This window comes from Eubalaena glacialis, chromosome 1 (genome assembly GCF_028564815.1).
Source record: "Eubalaena glacialis isolate mEubGla1 chromosome 1, mEubGla1.1.hap2.+ XY, whole genome shotgun sequence".
Lineage (NCBI taxonomy): Eukaryota > Metazoa > Chordata > Mammalia > Artiodactyla > Balaenidae > Eubalaena > Eubalaena glacialis.
Genome location: NC_083716.1, coordinates 43,947,505 through 43,971,601, shown reverse-complemented (window position 1 = coordinate 43,971,601; position 24,097 = coordinate 43,947,505).

Sequence of the window (24,097 nt, the reverse complement as noted above, 5' to 3'; positions counted from 1 at the left end):
AAAATCTGACTCTTAATGTTCAGCTTTTTGTAGAAAAACTACGTTAAAACAGATGTGTACAAATGATAAATGTATAGCTCAATAAATTTTTCAAAAATTAAATGTGAATCCAGAATAAAAGACAGATAATGCTCTATAATTAAGGTGCTGCCCTCATGTTTCCGTTCCATTCTCTAGCTTCATCCATGAAAGAAATGACTTCTGTTAACATTGAATAAATGTATCTCTTTTTGAGGTTTATACATATGTAATCATGTTATCTGAATTACTTTGTTCAACATTATGTTTTTGACATTTTTTCATATTTTGTGTCTAATTATGACTAGTAAATTCTATTCATGGATATTTTTCTGTGGTATGAATATAATACAACTTATTTATGCTCTTAATGAGTATTTAGATAATATCCCATTATAGGATATTGCAAATAAGTTTTTTAAAAATATTACAGTCCTTTTTACTGTTGTTGTTGAACATATGTATGCATCTCTGTTGAGTAATACTTAGGGTTGGAAGAAATGTCTGGTTTGTAGAATATATACATTCAGCTATAGTTGATAGGGCTCCACAGTTTTCAAAAGTAGCCAAATCAGTTAACAGTCTCATCATTAATGTATGAGAGTTCTGGTTGCTCCATGTGGTCATCAACATTTAACACTAGTATTTTCCTTCTTTTTTCATTTTAGGCATACTTGAAGGTATATAAATATATCACTTTTTTTTGCCTTTCTCTAATTCCCATGTTTTCTTTTTAAATAAAAATTACACAAAATCCACATTTAGTAATCATTCAATAATATACTTTGAAAATTTTGTATTTGTGTGTATACGTTTATATATCTCTATACATTTACAAAAAGTAACAAAAAATCATAAAATTATATTTAATGTCACATAATGACTCTACATACCATTAAAAATCTCGTGCTTCTTCTCACCTTCTTATACTTCATTATATAAGACAGAGAAAGATCTTGAAATTAATGGTTTTCAGAAAGTTCTTTTGAACTGATTCACAGCAATCTTTGAGAAGGCAGTTAAGGACTCATTGAACTACGTAAATGGCCTTTGATCAAGGGATGCCAGTTTTGCCCACCTCAAGTTTTGTTTGTATGTTTGTTTGTTTTGACTTATCTGTGGCACATAGGCAATAGCTACCAGATTGTGAGTCTTTCTGTATTTGAAAACAGTCTTTCTTGAGTCTTCATCAGAACCAGTTATCTAATCTTACAAGGTACACTTGAACTTTAAAATTCATGAGCCAACTCTTATTTCCATTGAAATTTCCTTTCTTTGATCCCTTGCTGTATTGATGTTTCATAGAGGCAAAAGAAAAAGAAAAGTTTCAAATTTTGGCAAAAAATACTGAGATGGATCCTGAAGTCTGCAACATTGATTATTTCCATTTTAATCACAAATTCTGCATGTGACTTTACAAAAAATATATTGTAATTATTACTTTTTCCCTATTTGTTTTTAATTAACATATGTTAAACATTACATAAATCTGAAATATAAAATATCTTAATAAAGTAATCATACAATATTTTCTGCCATGGCAATGCATAAATTTATGTGGAAGTTTTAGAGATTTTAGGCATTTATTTATTTACTTTTTTAAATTTTATTTATTTATTTATTTATTTATTTATTTATTTTTGGCTGTGTTGGGTCTTCGTTTCTGTGCGAGGGCTTTCTCTAGTTGCGGCGAGTGGGGGCCACTCTTCATCGCCGTGCGGGGGCCTCTCACTGTCGGGCCTCTCTTGTTGCGGAGCACAAGCTCCAGACGCGCAGGCTCGGTAGTTGTGGCTCACGGGCCTTGTTGCTCCACGGCATGTGGGATCTTCCCAGACCAGGGCTCGAACCCGTGTCCCCTTCATTAGCAGGCAGATTCTCAACCACTGCGCCACCAGGGGAGCCCAGGCATTTGCTTGTATAAGTAGAATTTTATATTTTCACGGAGGTCTTGGGGCAGAACATTCTAACTTACAACATTAGATTTGGGCCCAATAAAGGCTTTAGACTTGAAAACATATTAAACTAAGAATAGCAGTAAGTAGCAGCATGAATTGCAATTGTAGCTGACTATTATAGGTACCATGAAAAAACAAGAGTAGTTTTAACTTGCTCAGAGTAAAAAATGCAGATTACCACAGATATATATGGTTATAGTTATATAGTTATAATATATAAAAATTTTTTCTGTTTCAGGCTTAAGATTTATGGTATATAAGGAAAAAGCATTTGTCATTAATTTTCTGCTTCCAAACTCCAATAACCATATAGTATTTAATTACCTCTGATACAATTTTTAAATTATTTGATATGGTTTCATTCATCTCTCTAACAAGAGTCTTGGAAATCTTCACAAAACATTTATTTATCTATTTATTTGTTAACCTCATCAGCAAACACCATAACAATAAATAAACAATTTTATCCCAGTATACAACTTTAAAGTGATAATCTCTTTTGGAACATAAAGAAAGCTTTCACAAACTTATTATTTTCTTTTAGTGAAAAACCAAAGTTAAGTTAGGTCAAAAGTATTTTGGTCATTTATATTTTTAAGATTTATATTTCATGTCATGTATATTACTATGTAAGTTTCTTTTAATAGTTACTAGAGCTGTAATATGATTTTTAAAATTTTATTGAAGTATAGTTGATTTACAATGTTGTATTCATTTCTGCTGTACAGCAAAGTGACTCAGTTGTACATATATATACACACACATATATATATATATACATTCTTTTTCATGTTCTTTTCCATTATGGTTTATCACAGGATGTTGAATATGGTTCCCTGTGCTATAGAGTAGGACCTTGTTGTTTATCCATCCTATATATAATAGTTTGCATCTGCTAATCCCAAACTCCCAATACTTCCCTCCTCCAACCCCCTCCCCCTTGGCAAACACAAGTCTGTTTTCTATGCCTGTTAGTCTGTCTCTGTTTTATAGATATGTTCATTTTTGTTGTATTTTAGATTCTACATATAAGTGATACAATATGGTATTTGTATATCTCTTTCTGACTTACTTTGCTTAGTATGATAATCTCTGGGTCCATCCATGTTGCTGCAAATGGCATTATTTCTATCTTTTTAATGGCTGAGTAGTATTCCATTGGATATATATACCACATCTTCTTTATCTGTTCATCTGTCGACGGACATTTAGGTTGTTTCCATGTCTTGGCTATTGTAAATAGTGCTGCTGTGAACATAAGGGTGCATGTATCTTTTCAAATTATAGTTTTCTCTGAGTATATGCCCAGGAGTGGAATTGCTGGATCATATGGCAACTCTATTTTTAGTTTTTTGAGAAACCTCTATACTGTTTTCTATAGTAACATGCTTTAATATTTAACATTTAGTATTAGTTTCAATTGCTGATGTAACAAATTACCACAAGTTTAGTGGATTAAAACAATATAAATGTATTATATTACAATTCCGAAGGTCAGAAGTCTGACAGGTACCTCACTATGCTAAATCCAAGTGCCAGTAGGGAGGGCCGCCTTCCTTTCTAGAGACTCTAGGGATTTTTTATTTATTTATTTATTTATTTTACCATCAGTAGTTGCTCAGGTTTCTTGACCATGGCTCATTCCTCTGTCTTCAGAGCCAATCAAGCTCCTTCCACACTTCAAATCTCTCCCTCATCTTCTGTTGTCATTTGTCTTTATATTAAGTGGGCTGAATTTACTTTCTTAAAATAATTAATCAAAGTCTATAAACAAGCTATTTTTGGAGCAGAAGCTTTTAAAATTTTGAGTAGTCCTTTTAAGAAGAAAACAAACAAAAATCTTCTTTTTTATATATCTCCACCCCCCCCCCACCCCCCAGGAACACACACATGCAGTTCTGGGCTCATAGAGTCCTACTTATTTAGTTTCATTGTCTATGTGGTTAATATGCTTCTCTTCAAGTCAGAGAATCTTTCCCATACATTTGGTCCAGAGTTCTCTTCTTAGAGCCAACCATGACTGAATAAAGATCAAGTAAATAAAAGTCAGTAAAGGTCAAGTCAGAGTCTCTCATATTCATGGCTATTTTATTTTGATAGTACTGTTAGTATTAGAAAAGAGGTAGAAGACAGGTATTTATGGGAGTAAAAAGGTTATTAATAACCTTGATTGACTTAAAAAGCTATTCACACTCAGTGGCCATGTGAGGTCTCTCTGTGGTCTGCAAAAGCCCGTCTTTCTATGGTAGAGGGACACAGTAGTAATGATTTATAGAAGACAGTATATAATATTCTCTTTGTGTTTCTTTATTGCTCTGCCTCAGTGCCACGTGAGAACTTTTATTACCTTAGGGTTTTCTGACAAATAGTCTTAATTTATACTGGTACTGTGATAGATCAACATAGCTCCCAATGATTTTTCTCTCCTGGGATTCTATCCCTTGTGTAATCCCCCTGAGTGTGGGCTGTACCTAGTGATGTGCTTCTATTAAATAGAATAGAATTAAATAGATGAGATATCACTTCTGTGATGAAATATCACTTCTGTGATTAAGTTACAAAAGAACATGACTTTCGTCTTTCTGGACTTTTTCTATTGCTTTCTCGGCTTGCACATTTTAATGAAGCAAGCTGCTATGTTGGAGAGGCCCACATGACAAGAATTCAGAAAAGCCTCTAGCCCACAGCCCACAAGAAACTGAATCCACCAACGAAATTTGAGTAAGCTTGGAAGCAGATCTTTCCCCAGTCAAGCTCTGAGATGACTAGAGACTCAGCCAACAGTTTTTTTTGTTTTGTTTTGTTTTTTACCACCTGTGAGATTACTTAATATTTGTTCTTTAAATCAATTCACTTTTTAAAATATCTTTATTGGAATATAATTGTTTTACAATGTTGTGTTAGTTTCTGCTGTACAACAAAGAATCAGCTGAATCAGCTATACGTATACATATATCCCCATATCCCCTCCCTCTTGAGCCTCCCTCCCATCCTCCGTATCCCACCCCTCTAGGTTGTCACAAAACACCGAGTTGATCTCCCTGTGATATGCAGCAGCTTCCCACTAGCCAGCCATTTTATATTTGGTAGTGTATATATGTCAGTGCTACTCTCTCACTTCGTCCCAGCTTCCCTTTCCCCCACTGTGTCCTGAAGTCCGTTCTTTACGTCTGCATCTTTATTCCTGCCCTGCTACTAGGAGGTGGATGGACCTAGAGTCTGTCATACAGAGTGAAGTAAGTCAGAAAGAGAAAAACAAATACCATATGCTAATGCATATATGTGGAATCTAAAAAATCAGCCAACACTTTGATTGCAGCTTTTGTGAGACACTGAGTAGAAGACCCAGCTAAGCCATACCCAGATTCCTGATCCACAGACACTGTAACCTAATAATGGTGGTTGTTTTTAAGCCACTAAGCTTTGGGGGTAATTTGTTATATAGCAACAGATAACTAATACAATTGCTTTTCAAACTTAACATTTCACTTTGTATTTCAAATATTTAACAGAAAATTTGGGGATGGATAATCAGATGGCTCCAATGTTACTAACATGATCAGGACCTTTTTTGTAACTCTAATAGGTTATCTTTTGAGTATTACAATTTTGTAAACACAATTCAGGTAATTATTTAATTACATCACTAAATGCTTATAATGTCTTTCAGTGTTTACTGTCAATCCTTTTCTTCCATAATTCCCTCATTTCAAGTTCTTAATTATATTTATTTCAATGTAATCAGGTGATTCTTTCAAGAAGAATGAATGGTAATACAAGGACTTCTGCCATTACCCACAAATAATGATCAAAGCCAGAACCTCATGGTTTCCATACATTTTGCAAAAATGTATGCAAATATTGGGTATATACATTTTCTAAGACTAGGATTCATGGATCCCTTTAGGTTCTCTCAAATATTAAGGACCTAAGAAAGCCTAAGAAAACTAAGGAATCAGAGCAAGGAATATATCATAAAATTGTGAGAACTATGACACAATATAGGGGAGCTTATTTATAAGATACAAACTAAAGGCCAATATTTTGAATGTTATTATAGATTTAGTTATTCACATATTCAAAAAATATATGTATGATGCCTAGTGTGCTAGATAATTGAGATACTTGGTATTCTAAACCAAACCCTAATTCTACCTCTTGTGCTTACTCTTTTTATCCCAATTCTTTCTTTACAGATCTTAGTCTGCAATGGGTTAGACATGTTATTATCCCAATTATTGTACATTAATATAGTAGATTGTAAGAAGTGCTGTAAGAGGAATTCAAGGCACAATGGGCACACCTGGGAAGGGCAGCTAATGTAGACTTCCACAAGAAAGCAAAACCTTAGATGATCCCTGGAAGATGAAAAGGCAAGCCGTAAAATGGAATAAGGAAGGTGGGTTGTTTTAGCAGAGAAAATGGCAAGTGCAAAGATAATAGAGAATAAGTTAAAAACTCAGAACTCAAAGACTTAGTGTGATTTGCGCACAGCATGCATGGAGGGAGGAATTAAAATGACATGGAATTGACAGACAGAGAAAACATTATGAAGGGTCTGCCATGTTTAGTAGTTCAAATTTGTTTGCATTAGGTTCCTAATAGAATAAGAAAAGCTGAAAATTCCTAGCTTCTGATTGAAAACAAGACTCCTCTTATTTCTTTTAATTAGAAATAGGTCAATGAATTGGAAAAGTACACAGTACTTTTTATACATTTTTATGTTATGATATTTGATTAATTTATTATAATCTTAATAATCTTAATCTGTATAATCTTGTTCTTGGCACATGATCATATATGCCTTGTTTTATCAAAATTCTATTTTATACACTTGTCAGTTAATAAATACATTTAAATTTTACATAAAAAATAAAAGCAGTTGCTCCTGAAAATATGATACTATATAACTTAAACCCTGAATAAATGGAAAATGCTCTTAAACTGAAAAGTTCCAATAATTTAGACTAAAGTACTCCTGAGAGATTCAAGGTATGAAATAGCTTTTTAAGAATGTTGAGGCTTCAAATCTTAAATATATGACTTTATAATCATAAAACAATAATTGCTGTTTATTATGTTTGTTTTAAAATTTGTTCCTGACATAGATAAATAGATCACCAGTTACCTCAGTGTTACCATTGACCAATATAATTACTATATAATATATACACTCTCTTTGCTTCATTAATTACATGCAAAACCTTTATTTTAACACTCCTGAGAGCTTAATTTGCACTTAAATCACAGCACTTCAATTTATCTTCTTCATTTCGAGTTGCAGGCCTTTGAATATCGAATATGTTGTAATATTGCAGGATAGCTCACTACACTAAGAAAATTACATTCCTTATCTCTTCCTTTTCAAAGCTTTTGTGCCACGAGTTGTTAAGAAGCATCCCTCCTTTGTTGCAACAAGACTGGTAGATGAATGAGTGCAGGAATACAGAAGATATCAACAAATAGTTTAAAAGAGTAAATCAATGATTGAATAAATAAATTAGTATTGTTTGAAGAGTATAGCTATCAATTATTTTGAACACTGACATTCAGAATTATATAAACAAGAACCACCAAAATAAGACCACATGCCTATAGGTGAGATATCATTTTAATAACTTTACCACATATCAGGAATTGACCTTCTACTTGGAAGACATGGATGTGAGTTTTTGTCAAATCCTGCGTGGCTGACACATGCTTTAAAGTGAACTCAGAAAAGAGTGAAATTAGCAAGTTGGCCGAATAAGATGTCCCTTACTCCTGTCCACCTCTCAACCACAATAATTTGGCATCCATCCATGAACAAAAGTGCCTGCGTGGGAGCTTTAGAAACCAGAAGACTGTGAAACCTCAGTGCAGTCCAAGACCAAAGAGAGTCATTTTTAGAAGTCAAGCTCACACCCAGGTGGTTGACTCACTGACCATGGTCCCAACTGCAGACCTGGAAACAGCTCCATACCCTGAGAACTCAGCTACAGCCCCATTGGCTTTGGTTCTGTCGCTGGCACCATATGCCAAGGGACCTGGGAGGAGTCAGGCCCATCTGTGAATCAGGTGATAGGCATATAGACCTCAGCCCCATCTCTGCATTCCGAAGTGGCCCGTGAACCTGCTTCAGCCCATCTCAGCACAGGCTGGAAGCCCCTGGAGGTTGGCCCACCAAACCTGGTCAGGTCAGACTGTAGATTCTGAAAGGACCCTGTAACTGGGCTCCAGCACATCCCAGCTGCAGTCCACTGACAGTCTTGTTGGTACAGGGACCCTGCAGCAGGCACTCCCATCTGCACCTTCAGAAAACCTGAAAGAACCCCATAGGCAGCTCCAGCTTCCTCAAGCCACAGTCTGCCAATAATCCTGAGGGTCCAGGGTCCCAGGAGGAGACCCTCCCATCTCTGTGCCCAGCTGTCCTGAAAGAGGCCTATACTTGACTCCAGGCCCCTCCCAGCCACAGTCTGTGAACATATTGTTGGCAAAGGGACCCAGTAAGAGACTCTCTTAGCTGTGCCCCAGGAGATCCTGAAGGGCCCTATACTCAGCTCCAGCCCCTCCAGCCACAGTCAGGAACTAGTCCAGCCTGCCCAGGGACCTGGTAAGAGACGTGCTCATCCTTGCCTTCAGAGCCACGTCTGAAGACCTCATTTCTTAGCTGAGGAACTTGAAACAACCAGGAGGCTCTGTTACGGCCCCTCATAGCCACAGTCCAGGGCCAACCAGACCTGCCCACCCAAAGATCTATCCAGTGAACAGACCAGAGCCCTCCAAGTGACCTTGCGGGAGCCACACCTGTCCACGCACCCAACAATAGATGCACTGTCTGAAGACCCAATTGTGGACCCTGAAGCAGACCCTAGTCCCAGAGCCTACTGAACAAGATACTGCAGGCAGTTTCATCCACCCTGGAACTAGAGAGGACCCACGCCTGCCCGAACCCCTGGTGACAAGCAATAACTGCAGACCCCATTGTAGACCCAGTGACAGCCTCATAACCGGCTCCAACTCAGCACAACTTCAGTACCAGAGTTAATCTGATCAGCTCAGGGAGCACAGAATCTTTTCAAGATAGTGAAAATGCTTTCTGTGATACCATAATGATAGATACATGCCATTACACATTCGTCCAAACCAATAGAATGGACAACACCCAGAGTGAGCTGTAATGTAAACTGTGGGCTGTGTGTGATTATGACGTTTCAATGTAGGTTCATCAATTGTAACAAATGTACCACTCTGGTGGGGGATGTCCATAATGGGGGAAAGCTATGCAAGTGTGAGCATAGTGGGTATAGAAGATATCTCTGTACCTTTTCCTAAATTTTGCTGTAAACCTTACACTGCTCTAAAAAACAATAAGGCCATAATGATAATAATTTAAAAACCTTACAGCAATACAATTCCATTTACTCCTGCCTATATTTCTTATCTTCTATTTCACATCTTTGTATTTTGTAATTTCGCAACACATTTTTGTTGATTTTTCATGAACTACTCCATGTATTTTAAGAAAATTGGAAGCAAATTTGTAATAAAATGCTATTTTGTACTCACATATTTATATCAATACTTTCCAGTATAAATTCTTCATTTTTCCTTGCATTGTTGGTTTCATTTACTGTCAGTACTTTAGAATTTCTTCTCATGCAAGTCTGCTGGATACAACTTCCTGCAAGTTGTCTCTGTCTGAAACATCTTTATTTATATTAATTTTAAGGGTATTTTTTAAAATATAGAATTCTAATGGACTTTTAAATATAAGCACTTTAAATATGTAATTCCATTGTCTTGTCTTTTTTTTCTGATGAAAAGTCAGTGCTTTTTATTGTTATTCCTATGAGTGCAATGTATCTTTTGCAATTTTCTCTAGGGTCTTTTAAGTTGTTGCTACTGTTGTTAGTCTTAATTTTGTTATTGTTGTTTTCCTCTATTTGTGTCTGTCAGCAATTTTACTGTGATGTATCTCAGTGTGGATTTCTTTGTACTTAGACTACTTGGAGATTGCTGAGCTTCATCAATCTCTGGGAAATTCTCATTCATTATCTCATATATGTTTTCTGACTATTCAATATCTGCACTCATTCTAAAATATAAATAAAATTATGTTCTTCCTTTTGATGTTGTCCCATATTTCTCAGACATAATTTTCATTTTTTTCTCTCTGTACTTCTGTTTTTTGTTAATTTTTGTGGACCAATATTCAAGGTAATTGATAATTTCTGCAGCTAAGTCCAGTCCATAGTTAAACTCATTGAGTGGTATATGCATTTTCAATATATTATCTTTTAGCTCTAGAATGTTGAGTTAGTATTTTATTTTTAAGAGTTTCCCACATTCTAGGAAATTCCTCAAATGTTCACAAATTTTGCCCCCCTTTCTATGAATCCCTTCTACAGATTTATGATAGTTATTGTAAAGCCCTTATGTGGTAATTCCAATATTTGGGTACTTTGTAGATCTGCTTCTATTGACTTTTTGTCTCTTAATTATATGTAATATTTTCTTATTTTTTCTAATATGTTATATTCTGTAATTATACCCTGGATATGCATAAAAAGATAATAGAAAGTGTAGAAAATAATATTCACACACTGCATGGGATATGCATTTACTCTTATCAGGCCACTAGGATTAGGTGAGTCCATCTAATGCATTGTTTAGCTGGATCTAGGCTTTGTCGCAGCTTTATTCACTACCACTTTCAAATGTTTCAAGAGTAGATATAACTCTCCCTTCAGCAGTGTCTGGGATCTGATCATCAGTGAGATGTCAGAGTTCTACTTTTCAGCTCAGATTTTAGGCAGCTGGGAGGGGTCCTTTTTTTCTGTAGTGTAGCTCCCTTCTCTCTGTACCTAGAGAAAAAATTCCAATTTGATGACTTGCTCCCAGACTTTTGTATGCTGCTGCTATAACCTGCTGAAGGTCCCTAGCTTTTAGTGTGCCACCAGTGACTCAGTGAAGGCCTTGAGCTATTATCTGGTTTTCTACTGCTGTCCTGCCTTAAACCCAGCCTTCAGGACACCACTCTTAAGCTCTTTAAGACCTTTGCAGTGGTCTGAATGCTTGTGTCCCTCCAAAATCCATATGTTGAAAACCTAATGCCCACAATGATTAAATTAGTACATGGGTGCCTTTGGATATGATTAGGTCATGTCATGAGGGCTGAGCCCTCATTGATGGAATTAGTGCCATTATGAAAAGGATCCCAGAGAGATTTCTTGCCCTTTGCCATGTGAAGATACAATGAAAAGTCTATGACCTGGAAGAAGACCCTCTCTTGACCATGCTGGAACCTTGATCTTGGACTTCCAGCCTCCAGAACTGTGAGAAATAACTTTCTGTCATTTGTAAGCCACCCAGTAAGTGGTATTTCATTATAGCAGCCCAAAAGGATAATCCGATATCCTGTTTGTATATCTTTCTCAGGCCTTTTGCCCTTTCCCCAGCCTTCATCACAGTGCTTTTGTGCCCTCAGTAAATGGCATGTGAGAAAGAATTAGCAGTTGCATTCAAATCAGATCTGTGAGGCTCCTCTGGATTCTAATCCAACAGGCTCACTCATGTGTCACATCAAAAATTTGCTAAAATTTACGGCATTTCTTCTCATCCCCCTGTATGGTGTATTTACCTTTCCTAATCTCATACCACCAGATGTGGAACTTATTTCTCTCAAGGAGTGCTCATCCCTTTTTGGAATTTAGTTTTTTCAGATTTATTGCATCATCAGATTTCTGGGAGGCTCCCTATAGCCTATAGAATTTCTACTTCCTGACCAGAGTATAATTCATTTATTTGTTTTCAACATTTAATTGCCCTTAATTACTAGGTGCAATTTTTGTAAGAAACACAAGGAGTACCCCCTTTTTAAATCTGTGATGATTTTTCTTTTTAATGATTTATGCACTTTATATACTAACTTCACTCCAGACTCCTTAATTTTGTATTCTTATTCTATCCTTTGATCTCTCCCTTATTTGGAAAGTTTGTTTTGTGTCCTAGGTTGTGTGCTTAAATATGTAATTTTCAGAACAAGGCAATCTGATAACTAATTAACTAGATAAATAAATAATGTAATAGTCCATGTGATTTTATATAAAGTGATTTTTTGTTTTTTGCAAATTGATTGCAAAGGTCATATATAAGTGTACTTCTGACCTATATCCTCTGCAAGATGTATGTGCATTCATTAGTGTAGAAGAAATAGAATCAGTGTCAAACCTCCCCTGGATTCTTTTCTTTTGTCTCCGAAGAGTTCTTATTTGGTCCTTGTAGATAACCCTCTTCTCACCCAAAAAAGTGCAGGCATTAAGAGTGAGGGTTCTGATTCAGAAAGACCTGAATCAGTGTATTGCTTTCCTATTGCTGCTGTGAAAAATTACCACCAATTTAGTGGCTTAACTACAGAATATAATATTGTATTCTGTAAATATAATATTTACAGAAGTCTGACATGGATCTCATTGGGCTGAAATTAAGTTTGGTAGGGTGCATTCGTTTCTACAGGTTCTTAGGGAGAATCTGTTTCTTTGCTTTTTCCAGCTTCTAGAGGCCATACCATTCCTTGGCCCATGCCCTCAGCCTCCATCTTCAAAGTCAGCAAATGTAGGTTGAGTCCTTCTCACATAACATCACTCTAACCTCCTCTTTTGCTTCTCTCTTCCACTTCTCAGGACAACCACAATAATCTATGATAATCTTTTTATTTTTAGGTCAGCTTTTTGGCAATCTTAATTCTATTGTCAATCTTAATTTCCTTTGCCATGAAACTTCACATGTTCATAGGTTCCTGGGATTAGGATGTAGACTTCTTTGGGGGACAGTCATTTTACCTACCACAGTCACATCCTGATTCCAGACCTGGACCACAATCACATCCTGGCTCCAGCTCTTAGAATTTGTCCATAGTATTATGCCTTTAAAATGTAGTATGTACATATTACATATGTATGTATGTAGTATTATGCTTCAATTTCCGTATTTGCAAAGTGGGAATAATCATCCTAGCTGTGTTTATTCGTTGTTGGGAAATAATGCGGTGATATATGTAAAGTGTTTAGGGTAGAACCTAACAAACAAGAAATAGTAAATAAATGTTAGTTATATTATTATTGATAATAAGTACAACTAAAGGATAAGGACACAGGAAAACTATCCTGAAAAGTATATATATTTTTATCTATTCCTCCTATAATTTTGTAATTTGCTGATTAGCTATAAATAGTTAGTGTAAAGGTACTTGGGGAATGCTTACATATTTTTGGAAAAGTATGCCATTAACATCATTTTTACAGTTTAGTACTATAGACAAAACTGATAACCATAAAAACATTAGATTGTTTAACAATATTTCTATTACTGCAGAGCTTAAATGGGCCCACAGAATGCTCATCACTGTCCGGACAGACCCTGTGGACATTTCAAGGATCCAGTACCACCCTGGCATCAGCCATGGAAGCAGATGCTATTTGCATCTGTTTCCTATGACAGTCACTGAAGGTGGCAGAAAAAAAAAATACATTTTTAACATAAGCTGCTCAAATATTCAAGAACATATTTGGCTTGTCAAGGTACTTTTAAAAAATTATTGTAAGAGATGAGATTTATAGGAAATACAAATTTTAAGCAACCAAGAAATATATTTTTCTGAATTTACCTGTGAATAAATATATTATATATGATTTTTAATCAATTGCTGTCACTAAATTCTGAAGGACAATATTTTTAAGCAAAAGGAATAGGGAAAGGAAATAATTGTTCTTTCATTTTAAAACTTACTCTAGTATTATTGACCAAATCTACCATATACTATGTACTTGAAACTTAGGGTTTATGTAAGATATATAAATTAATATAGTTCCCTCTATTTTTAAAGTGTTTTTTCCTTCTAACAACCTTGTTAACTTAGCTCCAATCCCATAGGAATTTTTAAGCAAACTCAAAGATATGATTGCTTCTCAATCAGTCTAATTTTCCCAGGGTTCCTGGAAAGTGATTTTATCAGTCCTGGACAGCAGAAGGAAGATTGCCATAGTAATTTTTTAAATGCTCACCCAGTCCAGATATTCTATATGTAAAAATAACTAGAGGGAACCTTTAATGTTGGGACATTATGACAGTTAAATGTAGGAGAATAACTGTACATGCAGAGCAAGATTTTAAAGTTGATTTAAACATAATTTTATACAATAGCTATAAAGAGGATATAATAGACTTTATTGTGTGACATTTGTTGGTAAATAAGAAATTATTTCCCCTTTAATTTGATAGAGCTCATTCCTACTGGACCAGATATCCTAAGTTTGCAAGTTGTGTCAGAATGTAACTTTCTTGTAACATTCTATTTGCATATTATGCTTACAGGAAACAGTCTCAGCATCTGGTATTTTGTTCAATATCCTTTTAATCATCACTGTCTAAGATGGTTATTGCTGTCAATATGATTTGCAATAGTTATTCCTCTTGATTATATTTAGCTCTAGAAATGGCATCTAGATGTATACAAGTTTGCATGGACACAGAACATTTTAGTCTAAGGATATTCTGGGCTTTTGTGGACATAGTAAGTCCATGATTGCTGTCCAAATAGAAAATAGTTACATCTCTAGGGAGGGCAAAAAGAAAGATAACGTGCAAGTTCCTACAGAAAATTTTTATAAGTGCCATCTACAACAACCTGTGGTTGGTCACAGATCTTCTTGTTTAACTTCTCACCCAAAGAGTCAGATTACGCTGTGTACAGTGTAAGGATGTCCCTGAGAAAACTGATATTAATTAGGAAACTAAACATGTATTATATAAGCAAAGCTCTCTGTATTTTTAAAATTGGGGATGCAAAGTTTTCTCAAACAAAATATAATCCAAACTCGATTATTTGAAACATATAAACCCATAAATACCTCAATCAAAACTCATCTGAATCTTTTAATTTGAAAATAGTAAACTAAATAAATTGTCCCATATTTAATGTGGATTGATATATTTTATAAATATATTCTTCCTTGCCTTCCCTCCTGGAATTGTATACATATATTTGACACAACTGAACTTTATTATAAAAGATACATAATTATATAGGGCCCTAAAGTCTTATTTTATCATTCATTTAATCAGATTATCTCCTAGTTTGGAAATAAAATGTAAAATCTGAGATTAAAATAATTGCTTTAGAGAGAGAACAAAGTAGTCCAGTAAAGAATGTCTTAATTCTGCTTGGATTTGAAAGTGTGTCAAGATATGAACCTCATATATGAATGCAGCACAAATAACAATGCAAAAGAATGCCCTACTAGAAGTATAATTGGGCCTATAATTCAACACACATATATTTTAATTGTTTTCATTTATCAGATGAATCGCTCATTTTTTTTCTAAAGTGGGATTGGTTGAAGTTTTCATTGTAGTTAAAATAAATACGTTTTTCTGTTTATATGTAGAATATTTTATAGTAACTTTAAAAAGGAAGCCTCAGATGCTCATTATACAAATATATTACTTTTCCCTAATATGTGAAGTATATTAAAATTTCAAAAACTAAAAATATATGAGATCATTACCGTCAACAGTTCAGCAATAAGTAAAATAAGCCACAACCAAATAATATTTTGAAATATAGAGCAAGTTAATCAGGAGGATAGTTTTCATAATTAATACAGAGTAGGAAAAAATCATGACTTTTCAGCAAAATTCATATATTGATATTGAGAATTTCAATTGTTACATGTGAATTTCCAAACTATGAAAGCTATCATTGAGACAAGATAATAGTTTAATATAAAGATACACACACACACACACTCACACCCCAAACTTAAAAACTACTGTGCAACAAAGGACACAATAAACAGAGTGAAAAGGAAACCTACAGACTGGGAGACAATAGTTGCAAATCGAATATCTGATAAGGGGTTAATCCAGAAAGTATAGAAAACTTCTACAACTCAACAACAAATAACCAGATTTAAAAATGGGAAAAAGACTTGAATATTTTTTCAGAGATGATATACAGATGGCCAACAATCATATGAAAAGATGCTCAATATCATTAATCATTAGAGAAATGCAACTCAAAACTACGAGATATCACCTCACACTTGCTGGAAAGGCTATTATCAATAAAACAGAAAGTAACAAGTGTGGGCAAGGATGTGGAGAAATTGGAACCCTTGTGCACTATTGATGGGAATGTAAAATGGTGCAGCTGCTGGAAAGCAGTGAGGTGATTCATCAAAAAATTAAAAGTAGAATTAACAAATGTATTAGTCTGCTCAGGCTGTCATAACAAAATATCACAGACTGGGTGTTCTTAAACAACAAAAATCTATTTCTCACAAATCTGGAGGTTAAGAAATTAAAGATCAGTGTACCAGCTGATTTGGTTCCTGGTAGGAACCAAAAGCTTCCCTGGCTTTCAGATGGTTACTTACATTCAGAAAAAAGAGAGAGAGAAAGAGAGGGGCTGAGAAGAGGGGAAGTTGTTTAATGGGTATAGAGTTTCAGTTTTGCAAGATGAAAAAGTTTTGGAGATCTGTCAACAATAATGTACATAAACTTAGCACTGCTCAGTTATGTACACTTTAAAATGGTTAAATGGTAAGTTTTATGTAATGTGCTTTTTTACCATCATTAAAAATAAAAATAAGTTTAATTAGGTTCCATTTGTTTATTTTTGCTTTTATTTCCTGTGTTTTAGGAGACAGATCCAAAAAATATTACTACGATTTATGTCAAAGTGTGTTCTGCCCATGTTTTCCTTTAGGAGTTTTATGGTATCCAGTCTTAAATTTAGGTCTTTAATCCATTTTGAGTTTATTTTTGTATATGGTGTTAGTGAGTGTTCTGATTTCATTCTTTTATAAGTAGTTGTCCAGTTTTCCCAGCACCACTTGCTGAAGAAACTGTCTTTTCTCCATTGTATATTCTTACCTCCTTTGTTGTAGATTAATTGACCGGAAGTGCCTGGGTTTATTTCTGGGCTCTCTATTCTGTTCCACTGATCCAAGTGTCTGTTTTTGTGACAGTACCATGCTGTTTTGATTTCTGTAGCTTTGCAGTTGTTGGGCTGTACCCCACAGGCCTGCAAGGCCTATACTTGCCTAGCTTCAAGACTAAAGAAAGAGCCCAGGGTCAGCGACAGAGACATCAATGGTTTAATGGATAGGGGGATCTTATATGTCTGAAGCAAGGTCCTGGAGTGACACTGCACCATGTGTGGCAGATGGTGGGCAGAACACGATGGCAGTCTTCTCTCCTGGGGGAAGGAGGAGGTTACCAGTTATAGGGGGAATTGAGTTGGTTGGCTCATGGGTTACCAGGGAAACTAGCAGAAGGGCATGTCCCTCACTACCTCTTTGATAAGCTATCATGGTGGAGATGTTCTGACCCAAAGGTTAGAACAGTCACTAGCTGGGGCGGGAACAAGTATGTAGGAAGGTCAGTCATGTGAGTAGGATGTAGGTGAAGCAGGCACTGGTCGAGCAGAGGATGTACAGAGAGCAAGAGAACAGCCATCTTGAGTGACCTGACCATACAATAGTATACTCTGAAGTCAGGGAGCATGATACCTCCAGCTCTGTTCTTCTTTCTCAAGATTGTTTTGGCTATTCAGGGTCTTTTGTGTTTCCATACAAATTTTAAAATTATTTGTTCTAGTTCCATGAAAAATGCCCTTGGTATTTTGATAGGGATTTCACTGAATGTGTAGATTGCCTTGGGTAGTATGGTCATTTTAACAATATTAGTTCTTCCAATCCATGAACACAGTATACCTTTCCTTTTATGGTCTTCAATTTCTTTCATCAGTGTCTTATAATAGTTTTCCGTGCACAAGTCTTTTACCTCCTTTGGTAGGTTTATTCCTAGGTTTTTATTGTTTTTGATACCATTGTAACTGGGATTGTTTCCTTAATTTCTCTTTCTGACAATTTGTTGTTAGTATATAGAAATGCAACTGATTTCTGTATATTAATTTTGTGTCCTGCAACTTTACCAAATTCATTGATGAGCTCTAGTAGTTTTCTGGTGGCGTCTTTAGCATTTTTCTATGTATAGCATCATGTCACCTGAAAACAGTGATAGATTTACTTCTTCCTTTCCAATTTGGATTCCTTTTATTTCTTTTTCTTCTCCTTTGCATGGCAAAGGAAACCATCGACAAAACGAAAAGACAACCTATGAAATGGGAGAAAATATTTGCAAATGATATGACCCATAAGCAGTTAATATCCAACATATATAAACAGCTCATACAACTCAACATCAAAAAAAAAAAACCACCCAATTTAAAAATGGGCAGAACACTCTCACCACTATTATTCAACATAGTTTTGGAAGTGTTAGCCACAGCAATCAGAGAAGAAAAAGAAATAAAAGGAATCCAAATCGGAAAAGAAGAAGTAAAGCTGTCACTGTTTGCAGATGACATGATACTATACATAGAGAATCCAAAAGATGCTACCAGAAAACTACTAGAGCTAATCAATGAATTTGGTAAAGTAGCAGGATACAAAATTAATGCACAGAAATCTCTTGCATTCCTGTATACTAATGATGAAAAATCTGAAAGTGAAATTAAGAAAACACTCCCGTTTACCATTGCAACAAAAAGAATAAAATACCTAGGAATAAACCTACCTAAGGAGACAAAAGACCTGTATGCAGAAAATTATAGGACACTGATGAAAGAAATTAAAGATGATACAAATAGATGGAGAGATATACCATGTTCTTGGATTGGAAGAATAAACATTGTGAAAATGACTCTACTACCCAAAGCAATCTACAGATTCAATGCAATCCCTATCAAACTACCACTGGCATTTTTCACAGAACTAGAACAAAAAATTTCACAATTTGTATGGAAACACAAAAGACCCCGAATAGCCAAAGCAATCTTGAGAACGAAAAATGGAGCTGGAGGAATCAGGCTCCCTGACTTCAGACTATATTACAAAGCTACAGTAATCAAGACAGTTTGGTACTGGCACAAAAACAGAAATATAGATCAATGGAACAGGATAGAAAGCCCAGAGATAAGCCCACGCACATATGGTCACCTTATCTTTGATAAAGGAGGCAAGCATATACAGTGGAGAAAAGACAGCCTCTTCAATAAGTGGTGCTGGGAAAATTGGACAGGTACATGTAAAAGTATGAAATTAGAACACTCCCTAACACCATACACAAAAATAAACTCAAAATGGATTAAAGACCTAAGTGTAAGGCCAGACACTATCAAACTCTTAGAGGAAAACATAGGCAGAACACTGTATGACATAAGTCACAGCAAGATCCTTTTTGACCCAGGTCCTAGAGAAATGGAAATAAAAACACAAATAAACAAATGGGACCTAATGAAACTTAAAAGCTTTTGCACAGCAAAGGAAACCATAAACAAGACCAAAAGACAACCCTCAGAATGGGAGAAAATATTTGCAAATGAAGCAACGGACAAAGGATTAATCTCCAAGATTTACAAGCAGCTCATGCAGCTCAATAACAAAAAAACAAACAACCCAATCCAAAAATGGGCAGAAGACCTAAATAGACATTTCTCCAAAGAAGAGATACAGATTGCCAACAGACACATGAAAGAATGCTCAACATCATTAATCATTAGAGAAATGCAAATCAAAACTACAATGAGGTATCATCTCACACCGGTCAGAATGGCCATCATCAACAAATCTAGAAACAATAAATGCTGGAGAGGGTGTGGAGAAAAGGGAACACTCTTGCACTGTTGGTGGGAATGTAAATTGATACAGCCACTATGGAGAACAGTATGGAGGTTCCTTAAAAAACTAAAAATAGAACTACCATATGACCCAGCAATCCCACTACTGGGCATATACCCTGAGAAAACCATAATTCAGAAAGAGTCATGTACCAAAATATTCATTGCAGCTCTGTTTACAATAGCCAGGACATGGAAGCAACCTAGGTGTCCATCATCGGATGAATGGATAAAGAAGATGTGGCACATATATACAATGGAATATTACTCAGCCATAAAAAGAAATGAAATGGAGGTGTTTGTAATGAGGTGGATGGAGTTAGAGTCTGTCATACAGAGTGAAGTAAGTCAGAAAGAGAAAAACAAATACAGTATGCTAACACATATATATGGAATCTAAGGGAAAAAAAAAAAAAAAAAAAAAGAGGTCATGAAGAACCTAGTGGCAAGATGGGAATAAAGACACAGACCTACTAGAGAATGGACTTGAGGATATGGGGAGGGGGAGGGGTGAGATGTGACAGGGTGAGAGAGTGTCATGGACATATATACACTAACAAATGTAAAATAGATAACTAGTGGGAAGCAGCCGCATAGCACAGGGAGATCAGCTCGGTGCTTTGTGACCACCTAGAGGGGTGGGATAGGGAGGGTGGGAGGGAGGGAGATGCAAGAGGGAAGAGATATGGCAACATATGTATATGTGTAACTGATTCACTTTGTTGTAAAGCAGAAGCTAGCACACCATTGTAAAGCAATTATACTTCAATAAAGATGTTTAAAAAAATAAATAAATAAAATAAATAAATAAAAAAAATAAAAATAAAAATAAAAATGGGCAGAAGAACTGAATAAACATTTCTTCAAAGAGGAAATGCAGATGGCCAACAGGCTCATGAAAAGATACTCAGTTTCACTAATTATTAGAAAAATGCAAATCAAAACTTCAATGAGATATCACCTCACACCTGTCATAATGGCTATCAACAAAAAGAACACTAATAACAATGTTGGTGAGGATGTGGAGAACAGGAAACCTTCAGACATTGTTGAAGGGAATGAAAATTGGTGCAGCCACCCTGGAAAACAGTATCGAGGCTTCTCAAAAAACTAAAAAATAGAACTACTGTATGAACCAGCAATTCTACTTCTCAGTATATATACAAAAAAGTCCCTCCAAAACACTAATACTAAAAGATACATGCATGCCCATGTTCATAGCAGCATTATTTTTTTGGGTGGTGCACCTTGGGGCATGGGGGATCCCAGTTACCTGACCAGGGATTGAACTGGTGCTCCCTGCAGTGGAAGCGCAGAGTCTTAACTGCTGGACTGCCAGGAAAATCCCATATAGTAGCATTATTTACAAGTGCCAAGATATGAAAGCAACCTAAGTGTCCATCAACAGATGAATGGATAAAGTAGATGTGGTAGGTATACATACAATGGAATACTACTAAGCCATAAAAAAAGAATGAAATTTTGCCATTTGCAGCAACATGGATGGACTTGGAGGGCATTATGCTAAGTGAAATGAGTCAGACAGAAAAAGACAAATACTGTATGCTATCACTTATATGTGAAATCTAAAAAATAAAACAAACTGGTAAATATAACAAAGAAGAAGCAGACTCACATATATAGAGAACAAACTAGTAGTTACTAGTGGAGAGGGAAGGGGGAGGGGCAACATTGGGGTAAGGGATTAAGAGGTACAAACTATTAGGTATAAAATAAGCTACTTTGATATATTGTACAACATGTGGAATATAGCAAATATTTTATAATAACTATAAATGGAGTATAACCTTTAAAATAAATTTAAAATAAAATAAAAATAATGTTAATATTAAATATCAACTCTTTAAAAATATAATATATATATAACAAAGCAAATATTCAGTTGCAGACTATTTCCCTAAATATTTCCCTCCAAATGCCCATCATTTCCCGAATATCTTTTTGATATTTATTTTTAGCGTTCTCAGTCAGGATCTCCAAGTATCATGATTTAATCTAGAAGAATATTAATACACATAAAATGTATTTTTAAATGAATGATACTTTAAAGGTAGTATTTCTATTTTAATGTTATAGATGAATTTTTTCTAGATCTAAGGAAATGATTTGTCTTAAGATTTTTTAATAACTAAAGGAGATTATAATAAAAGGAAATTCAATAGTATTTACTATCATGCAAATTTAATCTAATTAATTCCTGTTAATAATATGTAACTCTTTTACTGTAGGTACTGCACCAAGATATTTTCACTAATTTAGGACAGAAAATAAATAAAATTTATCATTTCGCTTGTAGAAGCAAAAACAATTGTTAGTCTATCCAATACTACAAATTTTGATTCTTTGACTTAAAGCACGAGGGAGGAAAAAAAAAAAAAAAAGGCAGGGAAGGCATGCTTACATTAGTGAAGGAAGCTTTGCTCTGACTGATCACAAGCCCCAACAGAGAAGGCTGATCCTTTAGGACATATTCAAGAGGAAGTTGTTTCCTAGAGCTTTTGGAAACCTGATCCTATGATCCCTGGATCTACAGAAACGGTTCTCACGCTAGTTAGTGCCCATCCTGTTGTTCCACCCTCTCTGAGGTCGCCTGTTACTCGGGGCGGGGGTGCAGGTGAATCCGGGTCAGATTCAGAGGAACAAGCAGGACCCGAGGATTTGGTTGGGATGCAGAGTCGGTGTCCCAGTAGGGAAATAGGGGAGGAGGGACCTCATACAAAGGCGCGCGGGGCTCCTCCCTTCACTTAGGCTCTTCCGCAGCGCCTACGGCTCAGGCCAGGAGAACAGCGCGCAGGGCGGGCGGGCGGGCGGCAGAGGGCGCCCGGGCTGCAGTTCCTGACGCGCCGGGCAGCGCGGGAGGCGCCCTCGTCCCGCGTTTGGTGGCCCCTTCCCCTATGCTAGCTGGGCTGGCTCCCTTGGGGAAGGCAAGGTCGCCCAGCGCCGGCTCCCCGAGTTCGCGGGAGAAGCTATCCGGCATTTGTTTCCGGATGCCTAGACTATAGCCGCGATCCTCCCGGCGGCTGGCTCCGGCTGCGCGCTCTTGTCTGCCCGGGAGATCTTGACATCGCGCGCAGAGCCTTAGCGCCGGGGCTCCCCTCCCGGGCAGCTGCGGGTGTTCGCCCGGGCCGGGGCCCGTTGGAGGGAACAGCAGAGAACGAGGCCCTTTCTGTGTCCTTTCGAGTCACAGCCATCGTGTGTGTGTGGTTGGGTGCGGGTGGGAGTGGGGCGAGAGAGGGAGCAATGTTGCGCGCTAGAAAATCTTCCTGAGCGTTGCTGCCTTTGGGAAAGCGACTCAACTTCTGGGACAGCGACTCAACCTCTAAGTGGGGACTCGGGTTTCGTACGCACAGGCCGACTTGCGGGTGGGCATAGGGCTGACTCTGAGGGGCAAGGGGTTTTCCTCTTGGCCAACGCGACCCTTCTCCGCCCACTTGGCAAAGGGCGCCACTGGGGTCCGGCCTTTAGGCTTGTGACGATCTGATCCCTAAGGGGTTGAGGTGTCTCCTTCCAGTGAACCAACACCGACCCGCCAACTGAGGCCAGGGCACCCTGAGGCTCCTGCCGGGAAGGGGGTTCCCGCCGAGTGCCTTCCGGGTTTGCTCCCTCCCCACTGGAGGCGTGGACGCGTCCGTGTCTCCACCTCAGTCCCTGTTGCCCCTCGCCTCATACCCTGACTCTTGAATCAGAAGTAAAACCGGGGGATTCTCCAGATACGCTTGCCTGCGCTGGCCACAAGTGACGATCCCTGAATTCACTGGCCTCCCAGAAAGCCACGAAAATCGTGGAGATGGGGGGTGCGTAGGGACCGTCTTGGTTCCAGGGAACAACGGCAGGCGGACACAAGCCTTCACTGTTTTTACTGTGATGAAGCCCTCCCCCCAACCCAAAAGCTTTTAGAGGGAGCGCTAAACTTGGAAGACGCTGTACCAAGCGGGAGTGCAGGGTGTAGGCGTTAACAAAACAAATTAACTCTGTCCCCTGACTTATTAGGAAGTTTCACTAGAAATCTCATTATTCGAAGAAAAACTAGTTGGTTTATGTTGTTGATGCTTTTCTAAACCCCTTCGATGTTCTGCTCCCCTCCCCAGTTCCAACTTCTATCTTTCTGAGTATATTCACTACGAAGAGCGTAAATGCTGTCGCTGTTGCCAGTTTCCAAAGTTTCCAACGCATTTACAGCAACGCCTCTAGGTGAAGTTTAGTCAGACCCTCCCAACTCAGGGCCAACGTCTGAGGAAGAAACCAAGCTCTAGAAGTAACGCTAGAGCTGCAGCGTCCAGGCGAACGGTCCTAGCTAGGCCGAAGAGGGGATTATGGAGAGCCAACAGATATCTGTGGGTTCTCTCAGGGATCAACCCTCCCACACAAACCGGCACGC